This window comes from Juglans regia, chromosome 4 (genome assembly GCF_001411555.2).
Source record: "Juglans regia cultivar Chandler chromosome 4, Walnut 2.0, whole genome shotgun sequence".
Taxonomy (NCBI): domain Eukaryota; kingdom Viridiplantae; phylum Streptophyta; class Magnoliopsida; order Fagales; family Juglandaceae; genus Juglans; species Juglans regia.
Window position 1 is genome coordinate 4,408,784 of NC_049904.1, and position 20,226 is coordinate 4,429,009.

Consider the following 20,226-nt stretch of genomic DNA (forward strand, 5'->3'; position numbering starts at 1 on the left):
ATAAATAGGATTTTTCGTAAAAATTAGAGATTGTGGAAGTTTTTCAAGATAAAAGAATTTTGTTTCCACAAGTAGATGTGTTTGGTTCACTATTTGTCGTGAAATTTATTATAACTTAAAAAAAAAAATTAAAGTACCAATCATCTTTTAAGATAGTTGATGTGAAATTTTTTTTTTTTAAATCATAATATAATTCAAAAATACTTATATAATCATTAAATAAAAAAAATTATCAGGACTCATGTGTAATTATTTTTCGAAATAAATAGTATTATTTAAAAAGTAGTGTTATATGTACTTATAGTTTTATTTATATTTTTAATTACAATACTCATTTTGTTAATTTTGTTTTAAAATTTAAATTTTTATAATTTTTATCATATCAATAAATGATATATAGATAAATAAATTTTTTTTTATAAGTTTTTCTTAATTTTTTCTTATTCAAATAATAATAATAATAAAAGTAGCAAATTGGGTCACGTCATGACTCATTCTGATAGAGGACAAGATCGGTATATGATGTTACAGAGAGGGCATTTTCTGAGACAGAATAATGGGTGTGGACGGTGGCATGGCATCTGTTTGTGCACGAGTTGCGCATTGAGAGTTGCACGTGTTGCACATTTATAAAATAAAATATAAATGCCTCAAACTTATAAATAGACTGACCAAATGTCATCTTCAAAACTTTAGGTTTCGTTTGGTTCCTCAAATACTCTCAACTCATCTCAATTCATCATTATAATTTTTTCAAATTCTAATACAAAATATAATAAAAAATTCAATTTTTTCAAATATCAAAATAATAATAATATTAAAAAATAATATTCTAACAATATTTTATCATCTCAACTCAACTCAACTCAACTCACTTCAACATCCAAACACAACCTTATTTTTACTCAGAACTAAATCTAACGTATAAGATGAAAATACTGAGTTTATTTTTAAAAAATATTTTATTATTGTATTCCTTCTCTTTCAATAATATTCTCATACATTATGACAAGTACTCGGCCTATAAAGATAATTAATATATTATATCTAATTTTTAAGACTGTTCACTTGGATACATATCTGGCTATTTGACTATACCGGGTTCGGATATCCATTCGGATTAACCCTTGTTGGTACTTGGAAGAATCTAGATTTTGAAACCCAAAACCCGATTGTACTTGGGTAGACCAAATCTTGCAAAAAAAATCCACTTTTTTTTGTTTTAAACCGAGTCCTCGGGTTATATCGGATTGGGCATAACGTAATTTTTTAAAAAATAAACTTGGGTTGCCGATATTCGCCTCATGTACTCGTTCCCGTCCCAGGATATGGGCAAGTCGGTAATTTGGTTTAGAGGTGGCAATTTATGTTCGTGGATCGTGTTTATATCTTGTCAATTGATTAGTATTAGAGTATATGCGAATCCAATCCATTTAAGTAAACGGGTCAAACATTAAAATATTAACACGATCCATATAAATAAAAGGTGATACCAAATAACTCACTTAACCCGTCTTATAATGAAATTTTATTGGATTAACCGGGATACGACCCATTTAACCTATTTAATCCACTTCAACTTGTTTTATATAAATGGATTGAATTGATCCATATATTTATTTTTTAACTCAATTAATATAATTTTATATATAATACAAGGATTAATATATAAATCATTCGTAATTACAACTGGATTCATAATAAAATATTTTATTATCAATATCCAAACCAATAATATGTTAGAAAATTAATATTTTCATAAAATAAAATTACATATTAAAATTACATATTTTAATTTATAAAATAGTTATATCAACTTCAAGTTGAGATGCTTGACCCATTTAACTATTCGTGTTGAATTTGAATTGACTAAAAAGAATTGACTAAAAAATGATTCGAGATTGGCTCAACATGAGATCGACATGACACGACCCGGTTAATAGCCCTAAGATTGATGTTCACTTTCAATTTCTAACTTGGATCTTTTTACTTAGGCTGCAATTTGACAAATCTTGACCATTAATCTGAAACTAAAGATCATGATTCCACCATATAAACAAATGTACAAAACTCAAGATCCATTCAAAAGGTAATGGTTAATTCTTTTCACCAATGAACTAATATTGCCGATTGTCACTGGCTCATTAAACTATGGCTCGTTAGAACCCGATCTCATAAACTACCATCTAATCCTCACTTACCTCTCACATACTGCGTGGTATATGATAAGTGGAAGGGTGATGCTACAACTCCCGCTGGGGGCTCCCGCTTGGGGCTGTAGATTATTTTATAGGTATTTTATTTAAATAATTTTTTATATAAATTTTTTAATATTTTAAAATATTTTTAAAAAATAAAATAAATTTAAAATATTATTAAGAAAATATTTTTTTAATCAGAAAGTAAAAAAAATATATTAAAAAATATTTTCTTAATTACGAAATAAAATAAAGAAAATATTTTTTAATAATATTATGATTTTTTTTAAATATTTAAAATGGACATGCTACAGTCTCGCTGTGGCTTCCGTTGGGCTTAATATGTATTTTTTTATGTATATTTTTTTAATTTATTTTTTATATAGATTTTTTTTACACTTTTAAAAAATAAAATAAATTTAAAATATTATTAAAAAATACTTCCTTAATCAGAAAGTAAAAAAAATATTAAAAAATACTTCTTTAATCACGAAGTAGAATAAATATTATTTTTTATTCTATTTTGTGATTAAGAAAATATTTTTTAATAATATTATAATTTTTATTTTATTTTTTAAAATATTTAAAATTATTAAAAAATATTTATATAAAAAAAATGAAAAAAATATAGATAAAAAAATACTACATGCCCAACGGAGCCCAGCGGGACATGTAACATTTTCCTAAGCGGAAATCTATCTATGTTTTTAGGCGCACAGACCTCAAAGCACACCAATGACGTGACATTCAATAAAAAAAAAAAAGTTATGTGTGGAGATTAAGTTTTTTTTTTTTTTTGCACTATATTTTTTTTCATTGATTTTGCTGACATGGCCAAGGTTTTTTTTTCTCACTGACTTTGTCGCTTTCCTGTCTCCCTTGGGTGCTTTTCAGGAGGCCCCGTCAGTCCCACAGGCACTAGCGAGACACCATTTGTTTGCTGACATCATTGTGGAACCACCAAAGCGAAGTCGAAATTCCAATGAGCTGTCCAAGTTTTAACCTGCATCTAAATGTTAAATTAAATTGAATTAAATTGAATTGAAATAATAAAATATTATTTTTTTAATATTATTATTATTTTAAAATTTAAAAAAATTAAATTATTTATTATATTTTATGTTGAAATTTAAAAAAGTTATAATGATAAATTGAGATAAATTGATGTGAGTTTGATAACTAAACGTACCCTTAAGGAAGAGGAGATGTTTTTCCAGTTTACAAAAGATGAAATTGACCGCACTGCTTCTCCTTTCTGCTTCATCGTTGTCCTGAAATTTTTGCGTAAATATTCATCGCTTGACTAGATCCAAAAATTCATCAAACAAATATGGGATTTGAAAGTGCAACCAGTGGTGGTTGGAATGAAGAAATCGGCCAACGTTATGGTACCAAAGACAAATGAGGATGATTTTTGCATTTTCATGGTGAGGAAATTTTTCAACGTTGAAGGTGTGCCCTATCGCATTTTTCACTGGTCTCCCAATTTTGATGAGAACGTAAAACCTGTTAAGGCCCCGGTGTGGTTGTTCCTACCGGGGTTACCACCAAATTTTTATCACATCTCCATGCTGAAGATTCTCACTGGAGGTTTTGGAGGGTTTTCGAAGCGAGACAATGCCACTACGTGTGTTTCACGCCCTGAAGGAGCAAGATGTTGTATTGAAATGGATATCACCCAACCTTTGTAGAAAGGTTTCTGGATTTGGTCCCCTAGTGAACTTGGAAGTAGATTCCAGGAGGTCGTATTTGAGACTCTGCCTTCCTTTTGTCAAAAGTGTAATATTCAAGGACATTCTGATAACAATTGTCTGTTACAAAAGCAAGAAATAAATGGAGTAGAGGAGGCAGCAAAGCCGAAACAAAAAGGACCTAGAAAGGTGTGGCGTTAGGTTAAGTGCCCTTAGAAAACTAAGAAAGAGAGCAGGAGAAATAGAAGGGAATAGATTCTTAATCGGATTAAGGTGAGGCAGAACCTTAGAGAGTAGGCGGATTAGATCCTATATGCATCAGGAGATGGTATTATGAGGAATTTACAGGAGTATAATAGGCAGAGTCCTATAATGGAATGAGAAAATGTGGAGGCTCTAGCCAAAAAACAAATTTAGGCTTTAGAGGAGATTGAATCCCCTCGCGTTATCAATTTTTGGTTGACAAATTACAATCCCCAAGTAGTTCTTTATGGTTGGTGGATGAAATTTTGGAATATGACCAGGGTCGTATAGCGCGACATGTCATTGAAGATATGGAGAGGGAGAATGAAAAGGAGCCCAACCTACTTGAGCAACAGAACCATGTTGTTGTGTTGGATTTTGAAGTGCCGTCGGAGGATGGGGCTTCTGCGAGAAAGGATTATGAACCTTATCCAGAAATGGGTGTCACAATTCTTGAAATTTTGAAGTCAGACAGAATGAAATTTGGGGTGATTCGTGGAGTCACCACTCGGTCTAAAAAACTTCGTTAACTATGTTTAACATCCTTACTTGGAATATCAGGGGTGTGCACATCTTGAAATCATTTATCCCGTATTATGAAGAGACTTAGACCTTGTATTATTGCGATCATGGAACATTTCTCGACTGAAAAAAAAAAAAATGCAGATTTGAGCTCAACATTTAAAGCTTAATAATTTTGTCTCTAATTCGGAAGAGGGTGGAAAATTTTGATTGTTCTGGGATGATGAATTACAGTTTACACCAGGTTTGTTCATGAACCAAATTTTATCAGGTTGGTTCTCGCTTGGTGATGAGAGGATACTTGTTACATTTGTTTATGCCAGTTACTTTAGGCAAGTGCGGTTGGAGATGTGGGAGGATATTAGAAGTTTGGATAGTGAAGGTAAACCATGGTTTTTGGCAAGTGACTTCAATATTATTCGGAATGATAGTGAAAAGGTAGGGGCGTTTATTGGGCTGATAGGGCAAAGTAGGATTTTAATACTTTCATTGATGATTGCGGTTTGCAAGAGGTTCCTTTTTAGGGATTTAAATTTTCTTGGTGCAATGGACAACATGGACGCCAGTGCATTTGGGCTTGGCTGGATCGGGTTCTTGTAAATGCATCGTTTATGAGTAGATTTCAACATGCAATAATGCATTACTTGCCCCATACTTCGTCCGATCATAGTCCAATGTGCATTGAGCTGTGGAAGGATAACAATTTTTCAAGAACAAGCCAGTTTTGGTTCCAAAGAATGTGGGCGTCTCATGATGATTTTCTTCCACTAGTAAGTAGATTGTGGGATTGTGATATGGGCAGCAATGCTTTGACACAGGTAGCCAGGAAATTATATAATCTTAAAATTGCCCTAAAGTTGTGGAATACTTCCACGTTTGGGCGGGTGGAGAAGGAGCTTAAGTTGGTGGAGCATCAACTAGTTGGTTTGGAGCATGAGGTTGCTAATAATTATTCTGAGACTACCAAAGAGCAGAAAAATCTCGAACCGATGGTTCAAGGAGGGTGATGCGAACACGTTCTTCCATGTGAGCGTCATGCACAAGAAGCGAAGGAATAATTTAACTTCTTTATTCTTGCAGGATGGATCTTTCTTGTAATCTCCTGATGAGATACATGATGGAGAAATCATTTATTCTCAAAGTTTGCTAGCTGCCGAACCAGTTGTTAGAGATGAGGTTGCACTTTCTCTCATTCCTAAGTTGGTTTCGGAGGAAGAAAATACAGCTCCACTTCAGCCTCCAACTTTGAAGGAAGTTAAAGAGGCCCTTAATTCCATTCTGGATGATAGCTGTCCTGGCCCTGATGGGTTTACAGTGACTTTTTTCAAAGTGGCATGGAACATCGTTCGGGATAATTTGTGGAAGGCAGCAATGGACTTTTTTAGTGGTAGTCCTCTACCCACTTTTTATGGTGCTACAAATCTGGCCCTTATTCCAAAAGTAGATAAACCGGATAGCTTCACAAAATTTCGGCCTATCAGTTTATGTTGTGTGGTGTATAAGATTTTTACCAAAATTATGGTGAATCTTATGGCTCCTATCTTAGGTAAGCTGATTTGTCCTTCTCAATCATCTTTCTTAAGTAATCGTAGTATTTTTTAGAATATCTCCATTGCTTAAGAGATGGTCTCCGGGTTTAATAGAAAGGTACATGGCGGCAATGTTATCTGTAAGATTGACATGGAGAAGACTTATGATCGGATCAATTAGAGCTTTCTACTTTGAGTGCTACAGGGATTCGACTTCTCCCCAAGTTGGTGTGATATTATTCTTTAGTGCATATCCTCTCCTTTTTTTTCAGATTATGCTCAATGAAAAATCTAAGGGGTTCCTCAAGGCTTCATGTGGGATAAGGCAAGGTGACCCCCTTTCACCTTATCTCTTCATTCTTTCGGAAGATATTCTTTCGAGGATCTTGGATTCACAATTTGATCTTGGAGCTATCAAATCTTATTCTCTATTCAATTCTTGCTCTCTATGCGGATGATTTGTCAATCTTTTTTAGAGGTGATAAATGCTCTATTTGGGGCCTGTTGAAAACTTTGAAGCTATATGAATCTATCTCAGGACAGAAGATGAGCGCAAAAAAATCGATGTTGTTTTGTTCCAAAAAAATAAATTATGCAAGGAAGCAAAGTTTGATGTAGGTTACGGGTTTTGTTAAAAGCAAATTTCCTTACAATTACCTCGGTGTTCCGCTACATACTGGTAGACTCACATCCTCTCTGTTGAAACCGCTTGTTGAGAAAATCATGAAGAAAGTAGTAGGTTAGAAGATAAGTATTCTTTCTGCGGGTGGAAGATTGGTGTTATTGAAGCATGTCCTTAATAGTATCCCGATTCACATCTTATCCGTGCTGAAAATCCCTTTGGTGGTGATTAGAGATATTCAATGTTTGCTTTCAGAATTCTTGTGGGGCTCCAAGGATGGCAAAAGAAAAAAAAAAAGTCTGGGTGTCGTGAGGAAAAATTTGTCACTCGACTCAAGAAGGCAACCTGGGTGTGAGATACCTTAAGGAGGTGCATGATTCGCTTTTACTGAAATTTGCATGGAAGCTAATTGGCAGTGAGTCTCACAGGGCAAATGTTTTTGAAAGCCAACACTTGAGGAAAATGACACCTTTAGAAGCTGCTTAATCCCCCCGTGGCTTTAGTTTTTGGAGAAGTGTGCTTAACAGGGTCCCTTTGGTCCTCAAACATGGTTTATGGAAAATAAAGGAAGGGAAGGTAAACTTTTGGTTTGATCCTTGGCTTCCATCGAGTGTGCTGGCTATTTGAGTTTAGGTTGTCCACTTCCCTTTGCTCCAAAATCGTGATTTGCTCTCTCTAGTTGGTTGGAACATATCTCGACTTAAAGATTTGGTTGGGGATGAGTTATGTAATAACATCCTGCAATCCAATATTTAGTTGAAGTAAGGTCCAGACATTTTCATTTAAGCACCTTGTCCTGATGGAAAATTCTCAACAAAAGGTGCATGGGATATGCTACGGCTTCAATCGGTGCCTCCTCATTGTGCAAAATGGACTTGGTTCAAAGTTATTCTAAGTAAAATTTCTTATACTGCTTGGAAATTCTAGAATCGTGCGCTGCCAGTTAATGCACGTAGTCAAAAAAATTGGTATCCATTTAGCCTCCCACTGCCATTGTTGTATGGAAAATTGTGACATTGAAACGGATGAACATATTTTTGGGAATGGTTCTCTTGCTGAACGGATTCGGGAATTTTTCTCTAAGAGATTAGAGATTCAATATAGAAGAGTCCAAAGCATTTATGATGGTATTGCTCTTTGGTGGTTGAATGCTAAGAGATCGTCTCAACTGGGGGTGGTGCGTGGCATTCTCCTGACTATGATTATTTGGGGACTTTGGAATTTCCAGTGCAAGAATCGTATGGAGGACAAAAATTTGTCTTGGGAGCATATTGTTTTGATTATTATGATGTGGGTCCAAACTTTGTTTGCGAAGTCTATGAAGTTTAACTCTAGCTCTATTCGGAACCAGCAGATAATGCGGAGCATTAAATGTCCTATAATTATGCCATAGTTTACTAAAGTGAGAGCTTTTGCCTGGCAACTTCCAGAGCGTGGTTCTTGGAAGTTAAATATAGATGGATGCTCCCTTGCTAATCCTTGTTTATCTGATGGAGGTGGTGTGATTCAAGATGGTAAAGGAGATTTTCACGTAGGCTTTGCTCATCACTACCAAGTTTAGATTAATATTGTAGTTGAGTTTTGGGCTTTAAGGGACGGACTTCGCCTCTGTAAAGAGCTAGGTTTGTCGGGCATTACTATTGAAACTGATTCTATGATGTGCTCTCATAGTTTCAACGAGGTGCCTGTTCACACTGGTATTTGTGAGATTTTTGGGATGAGATGGTTGAGCTTCTGCAGACTATTAATTGCCGCATTTGCCATGTCTTTTAGGAATGCAATATATTTGCTGATTATTTCACCAAGGAAGGTGCTTGTAACCAGTGTTTTTAATTTCGTACCGTACCGGCCGGTATAGTCGAAATTTGTCATACCAGACCAGTGGCCGGTACAGGTATCATATGTGTTTCGTACCGGCCCAAAGTACCGGCCGTACTGGCCTATATTTCAGCCTGTACCGGCCTGTATTTCGGCCTATACCGACCTATATTTCGGCCTTTGATTTTTTTTTTCATTTTTTCAAACTACAAGCTTATTTTTTGACATCCAATTCAAACTAGACTATTTATAATTTATATACATGTATTTATATATAATTTTGAAATATATATACTATTATTTTGAAATATAATTTATATATATATATATATTTATATGTATAATTTATTTATATATCGACTATCCCGAAACGGTACCGGTACTGAAATATTTCATTCCAGTGCCTTAACCGGTACAACATCCGATACGGTATTCAAAACATTGCTTGTAACTCATACCTGGATCTTCGTGTTCACAATATTCTCCCTAGGAAGCTTAAAAGTTTGTTGCGCCTTGACAAATGTTCCTTACCTTGTCTACGTCTGTGGTAATTCTTTCTGTGGTTTTGAGTTGTTTTTTTCTTAGTTTTTGGTTTCCTTTTGTGTTAGCTTTTGTTTTTTCTTTGTGTTGGTAGCTTATTTGTTTTGTTTTGTCTTTTTCTCTTTGGTGGATTGTAACCATGATATTCTTCCATCGTAAGTGAAGGCTTCTTAATAAAGCTTTGGAGGTTAAAAAAATAAAAGTAAAAATAAAAATAAAAAAACAAAAAGAACTGGTGAAATATTCAAATCTGGGACGCATGCCTACATCTATTACTACTATCTAATTTTTTCTTTGTACGTTCCTCTCCACCTCCTTCCATTATCTCATTGATTGTCCCTCTATGTATATTTGCTTCTTGCTAATTGGCAAACACAAAAAATAAAAGCTGGAATATTTCACAGACTTTATAACTAGCATTGTCTATTTGTCTACATAGACTGCCACACCAGAGTTGGAAATGGTCCGATGAATATAATTGGAAGCTAAGCCGTACGTCGTCCATCAAAATGTAACCCAAGACTCAAGTGGAGGTATTGAATGATCACTCAGTGCAATCCCATGGATTTTTGCCTTATTGAGACAATTAGCATAGTTTCTGCATCTTCCTATTAGCTAGCAACATTGACTTAGTGGTAGCCATTTCCTTTTCTGCGACTTCACTCATCTATCAGTACTCAATGACTTAACAGTATGCCCATATATAGTACCAATGCATTCTAATCCAACTTATAGGTCACTCCCTCCGTGACTTGAGCCCTTGGCGTTAAGGGTGTAAAATTTGAAAAATTGACTGAACTGAAAACTTGTTTGGTCAATTTCGGTCCTCCATTTGTGGGACCAAATGGGTTTTGGTTTTGTCCAAGGGTGGGGATTTTCACCCCAGACCGACCGAACTACAAATATATATTTTTAATACTTTTTTTTGTAAATTATAGATTATTTTATATTGTAGTTATATAAGTGAATTATATAATTTTCATATAAACTATTATTTTGACAATATAAAATGTTAAATATATAATTATTAATTAACTAATATCACTTAACTAATATATAATTATCAATTTTGATAATTTGAACAACTCTTTTATGCAATTTTTAAGTAAAAAATGTGCAAATAAAATTAAATTGTTTTATTATTCAAAATTATAAACATTGTGGGCTTCTTTTTATACTAATGGGCCGAAAATACACATTGTGGACTTTTTTGTATACTTCAAGAATGATGAGATTTTTTGTATGATTGAGCCCCCATTTAAAATTGGCCCAGACCGATATGGACCGACATGACTGATAGCTAATGGTCCAGTTCGGTCCACTAGGGTATCGATCCAGGAAAATGATGATCATCTCTCGGACCGATTTACACCTCTATTTGACGTGATTCTTACTCTGATATCAATTTTTAAAAACACAACCATTGACCCAAAAGTCTTAAAATTGTTGAATATTAATTTGGTTAAATATTTAACCCTTAGGATCATAACATACGATAGAGAACAATTGAGAGTTAGAGGGAGAATAGGTGGTGAGAGAGGAGAGCGAAATCAAAAGAGATGGAATGACGATGAGGCACCGAAGACGTGCAGCAGATCGCGAAAGCCAAGGCAGGTAGCATGGGTGGCGACAAAAACAAAATTGTAGAGAAGTGAGAGAGAGAAAGAGAGAGCAGTCGAAGAGTGACAAAGAGAGAAAAAGAGAAAGAGAGAGGGATCAATGAAGACTTACCACCCCCGTAGGTCTGAGGGGCTGACGATCATAGGTATGGGAAGCAGAGACGGCGGGGAGGAAGAGTTAGAGACACAGAGAGGGAAAAGTTTGGAAAAGATGTAAAAGTTAGAGGACCCCTCAGTGCCAACTTAAAATTTCAACATTGTTTCAAACGTAAATAGATGGTTAGAAAGTATTTTACAATTTTGCTAATAAATTATTATTTTTTTAGATATAAAAATTGTTACAAAAAATATATTTCGAATGTAATATCACTTCTTTCAAACATGGAAGAAAATTTGATAATTTTTTGTATTGATTTATCATAACTGTCACAAAAATTCATTTTTAGTGACGATTTTTATGCATCACAAATTTTAAACCGTCACAAAAACTTAAATTTATATACTACAGTTGTTGGTAGGTTTACAAAATAATTTCAAATTGCTGATAATACTTGATGACATGTACCTTGGATTCAACTTAGAGATTGTACAAAGAGTTGCAACAACTAAGGACTTGTTAGGACTTGAAAAAGGTGTTATATATAGGAATGTAGAAAACTTAGGTTGCCACACTAATTTAAGTCGTTGGAAGGTAAGAATTTTTTTTTTTTTTTTTTTTTCCCGAAATTTGAAAAAGAAAACTTAACTAGATCACCAATGGGAGGCCAACATATAGGATTTTATTAAGGGAGGAGAAGGGTTGTGATTCTATGAATATCATTAAGGTTTAGGGGCTAAGCATCAAGGAGGAGGGGGATTATGAGGTTTAGGGATATCTTTTCATAAGCAAAAGGACTTTGGGTTTTTTTTGGGTTCGTTTCATTAGGCTAATGAAATTATGATTGTAGTGCACAAAAGAATCTTCCTTGTTCTGCTTTCATTAAAGGTAAGTTTCTATGCCTAATTGAAGGCCATGGCGGCCTTGATTTTTTTTTTTTACCCCATGTTTTTTCTGGTAAGAATACAATATTCTATAAAAGTTCTCTAATAAGGCTGATCAATTCCTCAAAGTCGTTCCTACTTACCAATTATTAAAAAAAAAACAACACTTAATGTAAAATCCAGCCCAATAATTTTAAGGTCAGAATATTAATCATTTTTATTGGGTCTAAACTATATTTAATGAGTCATATTGGATAAGTCCACGAGCGATAAGTTCTTGAAATTGATTATGAGTTTTAATTAGACTCAATAACTAGGTTAAATATCATATATTATTGAACGAGTTAAACTTGTTTTAGAATTTAAAGATCGGTTATTAGAAATTTATTTCAATTTAAAATCATCACTGATTGAAGTCCCCTACACAGTCTTAGTCACTACCAATCCTACATTGAATGAACTGTTAAATCATATTTTTAAATTTAAACTCTCTTTTTAGATGATCACGACTGAGTGTTCAGCAGATTAGTGTCACTACATGTATTAACCGAGTCCAACTCAAACTCATCGGCACCCTCTCCCAAATCTCTCGATAAATATCTCACTTCTGTGTGTTATTTAGAAAAAACCATAAACCTCCATAAGTGCAGCAGCCGAACCCAAGATAGCTAGTCCAGCACCGTGCGTGTCCCATGTTCACCACGCCAATAGTCGACTGCCTCATGCCTCTCACAACATCCCTCACGTTTTCTCTCTCCTTCTAGTTCACGTAATTGATTTCATGCTGGAAATATTGGAGTAATGCTGCAACGTAAGTAGCTTGATCATAAATTAAGACTAGCACGTTATCTAGTTATATATATTATTATTAAAGCCAGTCCTTTGAAAGCCACTGTTTATGTATCATGCATGTCATAATATTTGTAAGCACGTCATTCATCATGTTTCATTCTGCATATTATAGTTATGTAAGTATTATACATCTCATGCATCTCACGTGTAAGTTTTCATAAGATCAAGTGTAAGATAAACATAGAACAGTTAATCAGATGGTTATTTAGATGCATAGTACCAATGCAATTCATGGTTGGATATGCAAGTCACAGAGCTAAGCGTGGTCCACTATAGTACGCTAGAATATTATTAGCAACTCCCCTTGCGGCTATGGGATGTGAGGCCGGTGCATAACCTTGCACATAAGGTTAAGTGTGTGTGTGTGCTAGTATGATGAGTAAGATAAGTTAGATAAGCTGGCCAAGATAAGTCATGCTTGTCATAGCATACATATGAACAACCATGATTTTAAGTTCTCAGTATGAAATATTTTATGAAAACCCTTATGTTAAGTATGTTTACATTATGTTAGGTTTCTTACTGAACCATCCACTCATTTTAGTTTTTTTATGTTTTTAAACCACTCAAAGTCAGAATATTTATAAGAGTAGAGCTACAGGATAAGATTTAGTCCGGGAGGCATGACAGTGACTTAGATCATATACAGAGATTTTAAGTTATGCTTTTTATGGTAAGGACTTTGTGAAATTTTAATAAATGCTTCCGTGCACTCTCATTTATAATTTTAGTATTTTAATACAAAAAAAATCTATTTATTTTAAGGAATCTCTGTATTTGGTATTTTCTTTATAACAAAAAAAAAATATTTTTAAGTCAGATTCAGTAGTAGTATTCTGGCTTTTGTGATTTTCTAAAAAAATGTCTTTTTTAACTATGGGAAGCGGGGCGTTACACTTAAATACAACCAATCATCATCTAATTAACAAGTACCTCTCATACAATCAATTATAATTAAGTAATAAAAAAACTCCATTTAGGAGTTGAATACTTGAGTTTGGCACGGCATGTGGAGGTAGAATTGGTAATAGCATATAATCTTGAGGAAATGACTTTTTGCAAAGAGAAATGCTATATACTATCACTTTTTTTTTTTTTTATCATCATCTAATATGACATTAAATGATTAGAAAGTTATTTATTATTCATTACTTATTATCAGCTAATCATGTCACATTAGAAGATGGTGATTAAGAGAATGGTGGATAGAGTTTTTTTCCAACAAATACAATAATGGCATTCAAGGGCATGGTCGACGAAGTTATTTAAGATGAGGAGACAGTTCTAATAGTATGCATTTGATTTTCAATCACATGTCTTGGTAAAATGGATTATCTTTTGTACAATTAAATTTAAGTAGCCACTAAGTTTGATAATTGTGGTTTACTACCATTATATTGATATCAATTAAATTTAAGTAGCTACTAGCCACTAATAACGTGTTTGTATGTCTAGAATTGCTCTTTTGAAATTCTCTTGGTAACCAAATGACAAGAATGTGAAGCATCGACAAAGAGAACAAAAATTATAATACCGCACATATCACTACCAACACCAAAACACATTAAAATTAAGCATAAATGAAATATGCAATGAGTGAGAGATGGGAAAACTTGGAAAGTGTAATGCCTAAACTCTCCTATGGGTGTAAAAAAAACCGATAAATTGGTTGAACCAGACCGAACTAGTGTTTTTGGTTTGGTTCGTACTTACGAATCGAAACTGGCTCTAAACTGGTCTAATACCGGTTTTTATATTTTGAAAATCGGTTTGAACCAAACCGGACTGGTATATATATTTTTAGTTTTAATTTTTTATTATTATATATAAAATATTATTTATATAATTATTTATATTATATATATGTTATATGTTAAATTTCTAATTAACATAACATGAAATTTTAATTTTATTATTCATGTCTATTAGTCTTATAACATAAAATTAATCTTAAAATTTTTAATATAACATTTGATTTATGATATAAAATAAATTAATCTTATATTTTTAATATAACATTTAAGTTTTGATATTAACATATAAATTTTAGTTTTATAATTCTTTAGCCAAAAATTATAAAATATGGGATATGAGTCAATCACTCATAATACTCACAACCTAAAATTCCCTTAATAAAAGGAATTATTTTTTGGTAATATACAAGTGGCCTTAAATGCTAGCCATCATCCAGACGTAATGCATGGCCATAATGCCAAGTGTTATTAGCCTAGCAGATGAATAGGGAAGGGCATGCCCATATGAGCTCCCCTTCCTTTTTCTATATCTCCCACTCGTACATGGTGACCATAGTCCTAGATCCATATTTCTCACTATTTTCTTAGTATTGTTCATATAAACAAATAGGTTGTGCCACCACCGAGTACACCTAAAAAGAAAAAAATGTGAGAGCATTACCAAATTTCTCCTAGAGAATACTAGTATAATGACATTCCTAAAGTGTCTTATATGCACCAATCTCATTTGATTGCATCTAATCAAGCATCTTCGATCCCTCTCGAGCTCCAAAAAAATTAAAAAAAATGCATCTTTAAACTGTATTAATCATGACCATTGACATCATACTATTGTAGCAAACAATATAATCTCTAAATATGAAAGAAAAACATAACTATAAAAAACATTATCCAAATATATGAAAACATTATTTTTTCAAAAAAAATGCAGAAACCAATCCAACTAAAGTAACTACAAAAAGTAAGTTTCGTTGAATTTTGGAAGCATATAGCACATCGTGGGGCAATAAAGTGTGACAGCCTTGCAATTCTATCTTGTGGGTACCAACTCTCAACACCTCTACACTAGTTCTATTCCCACTCTGATATCACAACCCCCAACTACAATCCAACAATACTCCTCAAACCAGACTTTATCTTGCACTATATGCTCAGTCACTCCTGAATCAACAACTTACATTAGATATGAGTGAGCAACCATCACATGACTTGTTTCATAAATAGAAAGAGGATAGTCAAATGGTACATTCTTCGACTCAGTGTAGTCATGAGCAAAGTGACATTTATTTCCATAATTGAAGTAGTCTAGCTTGGACTTGTTCTTTTTGCGCTTGTCTCTCTTGCCGCGCTTAGAAGGTCCTGACCATTTCTGCACATGTCCAGTAACTACTCCAATCTTAGCTTTCTTGCATTTGTGCCTAAATGCCTTACGGGAGCCAGATTAAGTTGCATAGGCTGAATGTTTGGGTTTGGCGGCCTCCAAGCACTCAACCTCAAGTTTTAAGTGACATGACACATCATCAAAGGTTTTAACATTTACATTGTGCAACAAATTTTGGCTCATCATTTATCAAGAATTGGGTAGAGAGCATATCACTGTCTGTACTTATTGTTCATCAGTCATATTGTTTCAGGCTATCTTGAGTTTGCAAATCATGGATGACATCGCTCTAAGATTTTGCTTTACCGTGCATTTAGAGCACATCTTATATGAGTCAAAATTCATGGTCAATCTGTGCAATATCGTAGTTGAAGTTCCCCCGAGTTTCACTTTTAGTGTCTACCACATATTCTTGACGGTATTGAACTCCTTAAACTCATTGATAAGATCGTCGAGCATGCCACTTAACATAGTAAAGTGCAAGCATCGATCATTCTTGAGCCAATTCTCAAAGGCCTTGCAATCCTTTCGACGTTTTTATGAGTCCCCTTTCTCAGGCTCATTCAAGGAATGAGTTAGAGTCTTCACGACCTCCTGCTCAATCAAAATATATGAGATCTTGCAATACTAAATGTCATAGTTCTTCCCGTCTAATTTCTCTCATTTGTTTGAGCCAACAACAATATTCTTGGATGTCATTTTACTACAAAAGGGCACATAAGACATTACACACACACACACACCCCAAAGATGTTGAGATGAGATGATAATAGTAGTAAAATTGTTTAAGTTAAGTTGTTTTATAGGATTTTGGGAAAGTAAAGAAAAAATGAATAAAAAGATTATAAATTTAAAATATTATTATAATATTATTTTTTAATATTATTGTTATTTTGAGATTTGAAAATGTTGAATTCTTTTTTATATTTTGTTTAGAAGTTTAAAAAAGTTGTAATGATTAAATGAAAAAATTAAGATTTGAAATTAAAAAATATTTATGTTTGAGTCATGTTTGGATGTTGAGATTAGATTAAATAAGATCAACTCAACATCAACCAACACAACATCCAAATGAGGTAAGAGATTTCTCATGCCAATGTTAAAAGAAGAACAGAAACTCGAAATGGAGAAGTAATGTGGAGAAAAATCTCATTCTCATTATATTGTTTAATGATACAAAAACTACTGATATATATACATTACAAAAAGTAGAAAGGAAAGAGTCCTAAAACTAACTTTTGATCTTCTATTGAGTTACAAGTAATGATCTGTGGCTGTATGGACAACATGGATAGGTAGTGTACATCGAGTTTCCTGATATTTGTGCATTCTATGTAGCCATGTATTTTACAACTGATGTCTTGTTTTTTTGTGCCATTGCTTTTCTTCTTTCTGCTGCTATCTTCTATTTCTTGTGTGCTGCAGTGTGCTTTATATTTACTTTTATTGTTGCATGTATTTCTTGTGTATTACATGGTTCTTTATATCTACTTTTGATGTTGCATGTATTTCTTATGTTCTGCAGTTTTGTTGCTCAGTGTCCTTATGTCCTTTTTGCTTGTAATCCTTCTTATAACATTTTATTTCTTGAGACTCCCCCTCAAGATTAGCATAGATATTTAGGATTCTCATCTTGGACAATAGAAATTGAAAAACAGAAGCTGATAATGCCTTAGTGAAGATGTCTGCCAATTGGAATTTTGAGACTATGTGGATAGGAGTGATGACTCAAGCTAAGACATTTTCTCAAATAGTCGATATGGATGACTGCTTGGTTATCACAGAACAAGAGAGTAGGTTGTGCATGGTTGATGTTGAATTCTTTTAACAATCCAAAAAGCCACATGATTTCACAATTTGTGGAAGCTAATACCCTATACTCTGCCTCAGCTGAAGACCTATAAACAGTTACTTGTTTCTTTGATTTTCAGCTTATTAATGAATCCCCAATGAATATGCAAAAACCTATGATAGACCTCCTAGTTTCAGGGCAAGCAGCCCAATCAGGGTCACTATATGCCTTTAAGTGTAGAGATGATCTTAATGGCAAGAAAATACCCTGACTTATGGAACCTTTGAGATATCTGAGAACTCTATAAGCTGAGTGCAAATGAGTTTGTGAAGGTTTGTCCATAAATTGGCTTAGAACATTCATAGAATAAGTGATGTCTGGCCTGGTAATTGTCCAGTAAATGAACATTCCAATGAGTCTTCTGTAAGCTGTAGGGTCTTGCAGAATTTCATTTGTGGTGTGGCTCAACTTGTGATTCAACTCAATAGGTGAAGAGACTGTTTTGGTGCCAAGTAACCCTGCATCTTCCAAGATTTCGAGGGTATACTTCCTTTGAAAGATATTGATTCCAGAAGATGACCTTGCAACCTTTAATCCTAGGAAATATTTGAGAGTGAATCAACTTCTTCTTGAGAATTACTTTCCACTATGATATCATCCACATACACTAAGAGTGATGTAAACCCTTTTTGACTAAAGAATAGTCAGATTTGGATTGATGAAATCCAATGGAAGTGAGTGAATTAGAAAACTTTGAAAATCATTGCCTTGATGCTTGTTTAAGTCCATAAAGGGACTTATACAGTTTGCATACTAATTCCTCCCCATCAAGTTGCTCTCTATGGATGTGGTATTCTGGTGGCATCTCCATATAAATTTCCTTATTAAGATTTTCATGTAAAGAAGCATTATGAACATCCATTTGAGATTAAAAAAAAAAAAAAAACCCAGTTGTGAATAGATATGCTAAGGTAAGAAAGACACGAACTATGGTGAGTTTAGCAATTGACTGAATGTTTCTTGGAATTCAAAACCTTCTCTTTGAGTATACCCCTTGGCTAGATGTCTAGCTTTGTGTCTTTTAAAAGAACCATCAGATTTGAGTTTCACTTTGTAAACATATTTACAACCAATGACAGTTTATTGGGGGGAAGGGAAGTAACAGTCCAAGTGTTATTTTCCCTTAAGGCATTGAGTTCAACTTTCATGGCATATTGCTAATGTTTAAATATCACAGCTTCGCTATAGGATCTAGGTTCAGAGAATAATGAGAGGGAAATAGAAAAAGATTGGTGAGATGGGGAGAGATGTCTGTCGGTCAGGTGATGATTGAGTGGATGAAGTGTGGAGGATGGAGAGGATGTATTGAGGGGTATGAATTCTGCTATCTGGTAGTGGTATTGATGAAGATAGGTATGTTGATGTCTATCTTTGGTGGACCTTCGAAGGGGGAGGGTGGCATGCAACTCATCTGGTGGTTGCAATTTGGAAAGGGTGGCATGCAACTCAGAAGGGGTAGCAGGCAGGGATGTTTCATGATGAGGTGATTCAGATTGGGAAATATGATTGGATGGTTCAGGAGAGGATGTGAATGAGTCATTTGGTGGTGCAGGAGGTAAAATCAAATTTTGAGAAAATGAGGAATGAATGTCTAAAGATGGATGAGAAGAGGGAGTGGAGATAAAGGTGGAGGAGTGGAATGTAAAGATAGATTCATGAAAGACTACATTCCTAGAAATGAAGGTAGAATGAGTCCCTATGTCATAGAGCTTGTAACCTTTGATATTTGTAGGGAAGATTTATAACGAAGATGAGCATAGGAAGGTAGTGATGAAAAGAGCATTTCATAGGGAGATTTATTAGAAATGAGGGGTGTAGGGATCCTATTGATGATATATGCTGTAGTTAAGATGGCATCTCCCCAAAAAGGGGTAGGTAATGCAACTTGAAATAGGAGTGCTCAGGCAACATTCAAAAGGTGTTGGTGTTTCCTCTCAACAACACCATTTTACTGAGTGGTATACACACATGATTTTTGGTGAATGATGCCATGGTCCTTATAAAAATTAGCCATGTCGAATTCAAGGTCATTGTTAGTTCTGATCTTCTTAATTTTGCTATTGAATTGAGTGTGTATGAGGTGAAAGAATGATTGCAAGATAGGTCTTGTATCCGATTTTAGTTTCATTAGAAAAACCCAAGTGACTCTTGAATAATCATCCACAATAGTTAAGAAATAATGAAAGCCTTGAATTGATGCTTGAGAATATGGGCTCCATATATCACAATGTATTAAGTCAAAAGGAAATGAACTAGTGGATACACTTGAAGAAAAGGAAAGATGTTTCTGCTTTGCCAAATGGTAGATTTTACAATGAGATTAGTCCTTGGACTTTACATTAGGAACATGAGAATGAATTAAACTCACCCTTTGTGAAGATAAATGTCCTAATCTAAAGTGCCACAGATCTAAATCTTGTTGTATAGATGCTTGATTGACTCGAGTTTGATTGGAGAGAGTGGAAGAATGATTGATGTTGCTGTCATGAGAAGAAGGCAGTGGATAATAAAGGTCAGCATGAACTTTAGCAAGCCCAATTGTCATCCTTGAAGAGAAGAGATGACTTGAATGAAGCAAAGATCTTTTAAGAAAAATAGACATGTATCTGGTCTTTGAGTGAGTT